Source organism: Microtus pennsylvanicus, chromosome 6, assembly GCF_037038515.1.
Source record: "Microtus pennsylvanicus isolate mMicPen1 chromosome 6, mMicPen1.hap1, whole genome shotgun sequence".
Lineage (NCBI taxonomy): Eukaryota > Metazoa > Chordata > Mammalia > Rodentia > Cricetidae > Microtus > Microtus pennsylvanicus.
The window spans coordinates 118,942,160-118,952,097 of NC_134584.1; positions in this window are offsets into that span (position 1 = coordinate 118,942,160).

Below are 9,938 nucleotides of genomic sequence, written 5' to 3' on the forward strand. Positions count from 1 at the left end.
AAACAGCCTGCCTCTTCTCTGAGGACCCATGGCAGGTGTTGTCTTCATGTGTTGGACATTGGCTGTTTTGAAACTAGTTTTGTAGCAGCTTCTTGCATCACAGAAACTAGGCATGCACCCTGACAGGGAGACCAGACACCCCGACACAGAGACTGGGTACCCTGATGCAACAGAAACTTCAACCCCTAGTACAGAAGCTAGAAGTCCACGTTCAAGGTGTCCGGGGTGAGGGCTAGGAGGGAGGCTCTGCCCCTCTGACCACAGACAGCCTCCACTCTATCTTCACAGCCATTCACAGTGTCCATGCGACTGCGGGTGCAGCTGGGTTGGGTCGGGCATGGGGCCAGTGGCCTGTTAGAACCTTTCTCTCAACTGCTTTTGGATCCAGTACAGTGTGTGTGTGTGTCCCTGTATACCTCGGCTCTGGTGACCTCTGTAGCTTCTAAGACCTGAGCAGCAAGGCCCCAGATGCTCAAACTCAATGGATCTCATTAATTTCCTCCTAGACCAGCGTAGTCGTAACCCGTTGGTTAAATGACCTTTTCACAGAGGTCGCAATTCAGATATGGACATTACAGTTCAAAACAGTAGCAAAAATTACAGTTACAAAGTAGCATGAAATAATTTCGTGGTTGGGGTCACCACAACATGAGGAACTGTATTAAAGGGTTGCAGCATGAGGAAGGTTGATACCCACTGTTCTTCAGTATCAGTGGGAGCTTTTCAATGGGCTCAGACTCTGAACAACCTTCAGAGTGGGGTCACTGACTTTGGAGCCCTGGGATGGCACTGGAAAAACAGGGTCAATGGCTGCACCCCAGGCGGAGGTGACATGAGACATTATGGCTCCAAAGGGCATCCTACAAACAAGCAGAACCAGGCTGGGCAATGGCCACCAGTTTGAAAATGTAGGAAACCCTGCCTCCTCTGGGGGACCCCTGCAGCCTCCTCCCAGGCTCCTCTTCACCTTCGACCTTTGATCCTGTCACAGTCTTTTGTTCCCTTTCGCTCAGCCTTGAGGTTGCTGTGTGTACACACTCCACTGGTGGTGGCCACGGGTTGCTCAGACCTCCCCTGTATGGAATGTCACTTTTATCGTCATCAGACCGACTAACCTTTCCCCCAAGAGACCCTGAGATCTGACTGGAGCTGTCTGATGTGTGGGGAGTCTGCTGATATCCCCTCTCGGAAGAAGGGGCTGGGGAAGGTCATAAGACCCTCCCCTGAGATTTGAGCCACTCACGCCTGTACCTTTGTCCCCACTGCAGTTCTGCCCGGGTTGCATGTGATCTTGGAAGATGCTGGAGTTTATGGGAGGCAGAAGGGAAACAGAAGGTGGTCGTGATCATCCACATGGGGTGGGCTTTTCGCTGATGCAGCTGTCCTATGAATGACCCTTACCCACACTTCCAAAAGACACCCCAATAAAACTCACTGGGCACAAAGCTTGACTTGGTTGGAACTCCTTCGGTCAATCTTTAGTACCTAACATGGAGGAAACAGATATCTGTTCATATCACCTCAGGAACTTAACCTAGTATCCCCCTAAGAGAATCTGGAGGTGTCCCTCCTCAGAAGCAATGATGTCAGGAGGGGGGCTGGAACTAGCTATGTGACCCCTGGAGGACCTCCCATGGGTCATCTTTGTCCTGGGATTAACCAATGACCTGGCCGGGACTTTTGAATGGGTCTATCCCCATTCTGATTTCATAGGTGCCACTTGCCCTGTGAGCTAATGCCTTTGACACTTGATACCTATTCCTTCCTCGCCTTCCCTCAGCCCACCCCTGGGCATCACATCCAACATCAACTCCAACTAGAAATTCGAACCCACATCGCAAAGATGAGGAATGGCACAGAAGGCAGTGTGGCCTCCAGCTCAGGAAGAATGGGACTCAAGGAACACACGTGACCGCATCTTCTGTCCTCAAACAGGCCACAGTCCCACCCCAGGAAGCAGCCACTGACCCTGTCTCCACAACCTTCCTGGAAACCCGTCAAGATGCCCTGTCTCCTGACCTTCAAGGATTTGTTTGTTTGCTTTGCTTTTTCAAAGCAGGGTTTCTCTGTGTGACAGCTCTAGCTGTCCTGGAACTCACTTTGTAGACCAGGCTAGCCTCGAACTCAGAGATACCCCTGCCATTTCTCTCAAGTACTGGGATTAAAAGCATGTACCACCACCACCACCAGGCTGGGATTTCGATGATCTATCTAGCTAGCTAGCTATTCATTTGGTTTTTTGAGGCAGGGTTTCTCGGTAGCTTTGGAGCCTGTCCTGGAACTAGCTCTTGTAGACCAGGCTGGCCTCAAACTCACAGAGATCCGCCTGCCTCTGCCTCTCTAGTGCTGGGATTAAAGGCATGCACCACTACTGTCCAGCTTGTTTGTTTGTTTTTTTTCTCTTAGTTGAGGCAGGATCTCTCTACCAGCCAAGGCTGGCCCTGAAGTTTTCATACTTCTTCTAGTGAGCCCCCTGAATGCTGGGATTATGTGCATGGGCCACTAGGTCTGGCTCTCCTGGGTCTTTACAGAGCCCTGTCTTTTTCAAACACAGCCACTACCCTGGTCATAACCACTAGGACCTGAGAACATCCTGTCCAGGTGTCCACCAGCAGTCTGACTTAGAGGACACAGGCAGACTTATATTGAGTTAATTGTCCCTGTCAAGGAGATGGTACTTCCTTCATAACTCATATTTGGTGACAGTAACTATGCAGCCCTATGCTATATGTCAAAGGAAAGTCCAGGACTTTCATTGGCCCCAGTTCAGGAGTATCTAAACAAGGAGCTTAGGGGACCTCCTGTGCTCTCAAGATTGGCCTAAGGGACTCCCCAATAAGGTCAACCCTGAACTGAGGTCAGCAGTTGATATAAATAATCCTCCCCAAGTCAACTTGAGAGTCAGAGGGAGTTAGCATGCCTCAGCCAGCCCTCAGTCTTGAATACAGAGAAGCACCTCAGCCATTCGCTCACCTCCCAGCAAACCCTGGTTGCTCTTCCGTCTTCTGCCGAGCCAAGCCCACAGTTGATCTATAAATCCCACCAGGGAGCACAGAGCCCCGGACACTGCCTCTGCGCTGGTGACCAGGGGACTCTTCATTCTGCCCCAGGAAGTCATGTGGTGGTGTGGACACCAGCCCTGGTACAAACAGAAAGCCGGCTACTGTCATGACTCATTGCCTCTCTGTTGACAGGAAGGGATTCCGAGGAGCTAGAAGTCACTCACTACCAGTCCCCCGCAGAGAGGCCAGCCCAATACCTTAACCGCCCAAGAGGGGAATGACACTCAGAGAGACTATGAGGTCCTTGGCCTTCCAGAAGGTGGCAGGTGGCCCAGCTGAGAGAACAGTCACCTTCCTTTGTTTGTGGTCAGTTGCAAAGATCCAGCTGCTCCTGTCTGCACCAGGATTTCCCCAGCAACCTTGAATGACACCTTAGTTTACGCTGGGAAAATTCAACCTCGCTAGGTTCCAGGTTCCGGTGACTTGACCACAGCACACTGCTGTGTCCCTGAATCCCTAAGCAGAGGCCTGGGATGCTGGGCAGGGCAAGGTTGCAGCTGGAGTCTCCTGACCCTGGGCAGGGACCAAACTACTCAGCAGGCGAATCCATGGCACGGTGAAAGAATTTCCCAACAAAATTCTATCCTTTGGGAACTGCGGACTTGTTATATTTGAGATACAACAGTACCATCTGGAGAGGTGGCTCCATTGATAAGAGCGCTTGCCTGACACCTTGGATTCAGTCCCAGTAAACTGGAAATGGTGGTGCACACCTATAATCCCAGAATCCAATAGGTCAGTGCTGTGACCCTTTAATACAGTTCCTCACATTTTGGTGACCCATCTCCACCATAAAATTATTTTTCTTGTTACTTCATAGCTGCAATTTTGCTACTGTTATGAATGGTGCTGTAAATATCTGTGTTTTTCAACGGTCTTAGATGACCCCTGGGAAACAGTCATTCAACAGTGCCCTCCAGGGGTTGCGACCCACAGGTTGAGAACCACTGCAATAGGTGGAGGCAGGAGGATCAGAAGTTCAAGATGAACTTGTACAACTTGGAGAGACTTTGTTTCAAATGAAAACTGGGAGCACTGGCCAGGCACTTTAGCTAGAAGAGGAATTGCCCCTCTCTCTCTCTCTCTCTCTCTCTCTCTCTCTCTCTCTCTCTCTCTCTCTTCTAGCTGTCTTTTTTCTCCTTCTCTCTGCCCCCTCTCCTCTTCCTCCTCTGTCTCCTATCCTCCTTCTCTGTCTCTCCCTCCCCTACCCCCATCCCTGAGCTTTCACATCTATATCCCTGTCTTTCTCTTAGAGACAGGCCCCAAGTCTTCCTCTCTATCCCTGATATTCAGAACCTCAACCCCACAGCAATATGACACAACAGAGAATCTGATTGGTCCAGCGTGGGTCAGTATTCAGCCCAGCCAGTTGGTTCCGGCCAAGAGTTATCCACTGCACAAGCATTCAGCTGTTGGCTGGGAAGCCCGCTCAGAGCCCCCAGGCAACAGCTCCCCACACCAGTCTCGCCCAGCCCCCTACCCCTAGCTGCCCTCCCATGCTAAGCTCTTTGAGTGACTGACAGATTGACCTTTGGCCTCTTGCCATGGCTGCTCAGGGCTGCTCTGTGCTGCCAGCTTAGGGAAGCCTTGTCCCTTCTGGTCACTTCCTAGCTTTCTGTTGGAAAACAAACTGGAGCAAGCAAACTCAAGTCCCAGAACAAGAAGGCCAGGAGCGGGAGACCGCCTGATCTGCACACACTGGGCAGTGAGCTTGGCTCACATAGGCTGCCCCTCCCCGGTGTGGTGTTGCTCAAATGCTGCAAGCATTGGAAGCTCTGGAGACAGAGGCCCCTCCCAAAGGCAGCTCCTCATCTCTGCATCCTTCTGCCTGAGGTGATGGCGAGGGAAAAAGAACCTCGTCTTCCTTGTGAGGAACAAAGGCCCTGTGTCCACGGTGCCCCACTGACCTTCTCATGCATTATGAATGGTGACCTCGTGATCAGTTCATGAGCTCCAACTCTGAACTGCCTGCTCCTCGGTGGCAGAAGACAAGGCTGCTGTCCCGTGCCTCTGCCAGGTCACTCCCGCTCTGCACATCAGACCAAGAGGACTCGACTGTCAGGCTTCCGGTCATGAACACTAGCCAGGCAGGACTCTTGCTAATGGCACGGGGGATGCAAGGCAAATACGGAAGGTCCGTGCTCCATGCTCTATTGTCCTCATGGTCAGTTACTAGGAATGGCATTAAGGGAGCAATTGCAGGCTGTAGATGATCCCCAAAACTGGGGAGCAGGGGGACACGTCTGTGATCCAAGTACTTGAGGGAGAGACTCAGGAGGATCAGAAGTTCATGGTCCTCTATGGTTACATAACACATTTGAGGGTGTCCTGGCATCCATGAGACCCTGTCATAAAAAAAAAAAAAGGAAGGAAGACAAGACCCCAAATCCTAAACACCTAAACACAGGCTTTTCTTCTAAGCATAGGACCTAGCAAATGTCCTAGAGATGACTGCCCAGCGGCTAGTGCTGACCACAGTTGTACCAACCTGTCCTCACTCTGACTCTTCAGCTAGGACGTCAGTCAGCTTGTCCAGCCCTTGCTAAAGCTTGCACTGACACCCTCGGCTTCCTAACCCAGACATGTACATGTGTAAGGACTTGTTCTGGAGCATTCTTAGAAGCTCTGGTATAATCGCCATCCTCTGGGAATCATTCATGCCTATCCACAGTAGAAAGATCCAAAGGTGGGATTGAGGGACACCTCACAGGAGAAAATATACTATATAATGGTTATGTGTAATATATATATTACATATCTATTATATGTGTTACAATTTTAAAAACAGTGGGAGAGTCACGCCATACAACAGGGCTCACAGGGGAGGTTTATTGAAAGAAGAGAGAGAAGGGGCTGAAAAGGGGACAGAGAAGAAGCAGCGAAGGAGCCGGGCGGTGGTGGCGCACGCCTTTAATCCCAGCACTCGGGAGGCAGAGGTAGGCGGATCTCTGTGAGTTCGAGGCCAGCCTGGTCTATAAGAGCTAGTTCCAGGACAGGCTCCAAAGCTACAGAGAAACCCTGTCTCGAAAAACTAAAAAAAAAAAAAAAGGCAGAGAAGGAGGCAGAGCCCAGTCCCTGGGGATAAGAGTGATGAAAGAGAGAGAGAGAGGAAGAGGGGGAGGGAGAGGGAGAAAGAGAGAGATGGGAGGTAGGCAATACCCACCTTTTAAAGGGGAACATAGCCCTTACAGACCTGGATGCTAACACTCCTCCCTTTTGCTTATCATAAAAAGGGGAAGAGTTAGAAAAGAGTAGCAGGTGAGGCGGGGATGAGGATGCTGTGTTCTCAAGACCACTTCCTGCTGACCTGGGGAGGTACTGACCATCTTTGGGGGACCTGAGAAAACTGGGGTGATGGTCACATCCTGGGGTATCTCGCTGTTTCACTTCACTGTCCAGGCTCTGTGAGACTGTCAGGTGCTGCTTGGACGTGGCAAAACGCTGTTCAAGGTGGATCTAAGTCTATTCCCTAGAGCTCACAAGAAACATGCATGCAGAATTAAACCGGAGTTCAGAAAAAAAAAAAAGGGAAAACTAGTGTGTGCTGAGCAAGAGGAAGCTGCCTTCTCCATCTGACCCCCACGTTGCAGCAAACAGGACATTTAGAGAGGGAGAGCAGACAGACACAAGCAAGCAGATGCAGCTGGGACCTCAGAGGGCTAGTTTAAAGGGCGAAGGTGGAGGTAGAACACAATTGCTTTGCTATTGGTCTAGACGGTCAGCCGGGAGTGGGAGGATTCACTGAGCCCACGTCAGACCTGTGCATCTCTGTCATACTTTTGTAACTATTTTATTTACTTATTTTGTGGGGGGGGGCACACATGCGTGTGTAGAGCTCAGAGAACAACTTCTGGGAGTCAAGTCCTTTTATGCAGTCCTGAGGATCAAAACTCAGGCCAACAGTCTTGGTAGCAAGTGCCTTCACCCTCTCTCCAGCCCCCTTCTCTGTTGTACCAGATCTCATAAAAATCATAGGGCCAGTGGGACCCATGTGGTGGAAGAAGAGAACAGACTTCTGGGTGTACACACACAAAAATAAATAAATGCAAAAACAAGGGGGAAATGGTTTAGTGGTTTGAAGCATTGCTGATCTTGCAGAGGACCAGGGTTTGGTTCTCAGCACCCAAATGATGGCTCACAGCCACCCATAACTCTAGTTCCTAGGGTTCAATGTTCTCCTCTGATTTCTGTGGGCACCAGACACACATGGTGCCCGTATGTGCATGTGGACAAAAGCATTCATTCATGAAGATTAAGTAAGTGTGACTGTGGAAAGGATGAGGGAAGGCGCTCACTGAAGTGCTACCCACACCCCTCTTAAAGTCCCACGTCCCCTGAACCTGTGGCTATCACCCCCAACAGGCTAAGCCTACAATGCCCCTGTGGTCACGTACACAGCAGCCCTTAGGTAGTCTAGGGATTCAGCTTACATCATTCTTTCTAGAAAGTCCCAGGCTCTCTCTGAGTAACTCCATCTCAGGTTTGGATTTCAGTTAAATGTCACCATGCCACAGGGCTTTTCAATGTCCCTCTAAGTGAAGCTGGGGAGCCTGCCTCTCCCAGATCCTGGGCCCTCTCAGCCGTATGTGAGTCTGTGCTGAGGACTAACTGACTCTATTTGTAGTCAGAGTCCACCTCTGCCCAGTTCTAGTTCTGTTTTGAGACTCACTCTGTTGCCTGTAACTTTGTAACTCACTATGTAGCCCAAACTACCTCAGACTCACTGTGCGGTCAAAGTTGGCCCTGAAATTCTGATCCTCCTTCCCCAGTCTCCCCTGTGCTGGATTACAGGCATGCATCACCGTACCATCTTTCAAAAGCTGTCCTATTGGGGATGTGGCATTTAGGCTGCTAACCACTCACAGTGTGTGATCCTGAGGGGAAAACCATCCAGCGGTCCCTCAGTGACCAGCATGAGGTCAGGTCAACACCTGGCACCCAGAATGCAAAGGGGCTATGAGGTCAGCCCTAGGGTGAAAATCAGAAACTCTAGCCCAGGGCCAGATGCTTCAGTTCAGGGTGAAATCGGAGGCACCTGGCCACTGACTTCATTTTGAAAACTAAGAAAGGGAAGAATCGTAAATAATGAAGTCACCGATATCTTGTCCTTCCTTATGGTGGTCCCCAGAGCATCGTGGGAGATACAGGCATGGGTCTCCCCTGAAACTATCCTTAAGATCTGGTCCCTTGTCACTGATGCCTCTCAGATGTGAGTACCTCCTAGGACTTTGGTTCCCCACTGTGGGTGTTTTGGGACAATGCCCAGCACCCCCAGGCCAGTGGTTTAAATCAAATAGCATTTGTATCATTTACTCCTAAGTCAGCACCCTGGTCTGACACCACCTTCCATTTTTGCTGTCATATAAATAACAAGTGATGTCAAGTTAGCCTTTGCAGAGGCCAAACACCACCCATCTCTGTGTCCCCGACTTTATGTCAAAAGTCTAATCAGTGTGTGGCTTGAATTGTCCCTTGTCACAAACAACAAAAAGACAGATCTGGGGAATATAGGTATGGTTCTTGGCGTGTCTGAGGTCCTCTGTTCCATTCTTAGCACAGAAAATAAGGAAGGAAGGAAGGAAGGAAGGAAGGAAGGAAAGAAAGAAAGAAAGAAAGAAAGAAAGAAAGAAAGAAAGAAAGAAAGAAAAACCTGCTTTCTTTCTGAGCCATCTGCTTTCGAGGTGGGAGGAAACGCCTCCCAGGTCCCTTGAGGACAATTGTCCTTCTGGTACAGCAGCCTTCAGTGCTCCTCCCTGCCTGTCTCCTGTGACTGAGCAGTGATCTTGATGGCGGAGTCAGTTAACAATGCCCTAAGTAAGGAGAAAGCCGGGGTTCCCTCAGCAGGAGTGCCCGAGGCTCCAGTTCTTAGCATTATAAACCAGCGAAGGGCTCTGGACAGAAATACTGTGTGGTAGCCCAGTCTAGGGGTGCTCAGCAGGCCATGGGGTCAGGCAGGAGTCTTTGAACATTGTAGGTGGTACTGTCAACTTCACACAGTCAGAGACATGGGGAGGGGTGGGTACAGAGGGGCAGGGGAATTAGACAGGCACTGAGCTAGGAGCTGGTAGAGAAGGGCTAAAGATCACACAGAGCATGGGGCTGGGTTACTTGGGATGGGGTTCTGTGTCTGTTCTCCCTTGGGTGGCTGTCTTATGCTACTGACCAACACAGCCTTGACCCGACAGAGGTGGGAGAGTCTGTACTTGTCTACACCTCTGGTATGACCCCTGTGGGCTGATTTGACAGGACTGACTCTCTCTCTCTCTCTCTCTCTCTCTCTCTCTCTCTCTCTCTCTCTCTCTCTCAGAAGTGCCTCCCGCCCCTGTGTACCAAGGCATAGCTGTCTGCGGAGCTGTTCCTCACACCAGTGTGTGGGCGATGAGAGCGGTCAGCTGTAGGCGACGGGGAACTCGTGATGCAGTTACTCCAGGGACTGTCATCACAGAGAATGTTGACATTGTTGGCGTTTGGTGTGGGGTGGGGTGGGGTGTCCTGTGCCCACCAGATGCCGTGTGTGACACTAAAAAATGTGTCCAGATACGTAGTTCATTTTGTTATTTCTTATTGTGTGCACACATGATGTTTGTGTGTGGATGTGTGGATCTCACAGCACATGCACAGAGGTCAGAGGACATCTCTGAGGAGTTGGGTCTCTCCTTCCACCTTTACATGGCTTCCAGGGATCAGACTCAGGACACCAGGCTTGCATAGCTGGCCACTTTATCTAATGAACCATCTCCCTGGCCTATTATTTTTTTAAAAGCCGGTTATCACTATGTAGTCAAAGCCAACACTTAAACCATCATCCTCCAGCCTCAGTTTCTCAAGCGCTGGGGTTACATGCTAGCTGCATGTCACTTTATATGGCAAGCAGAG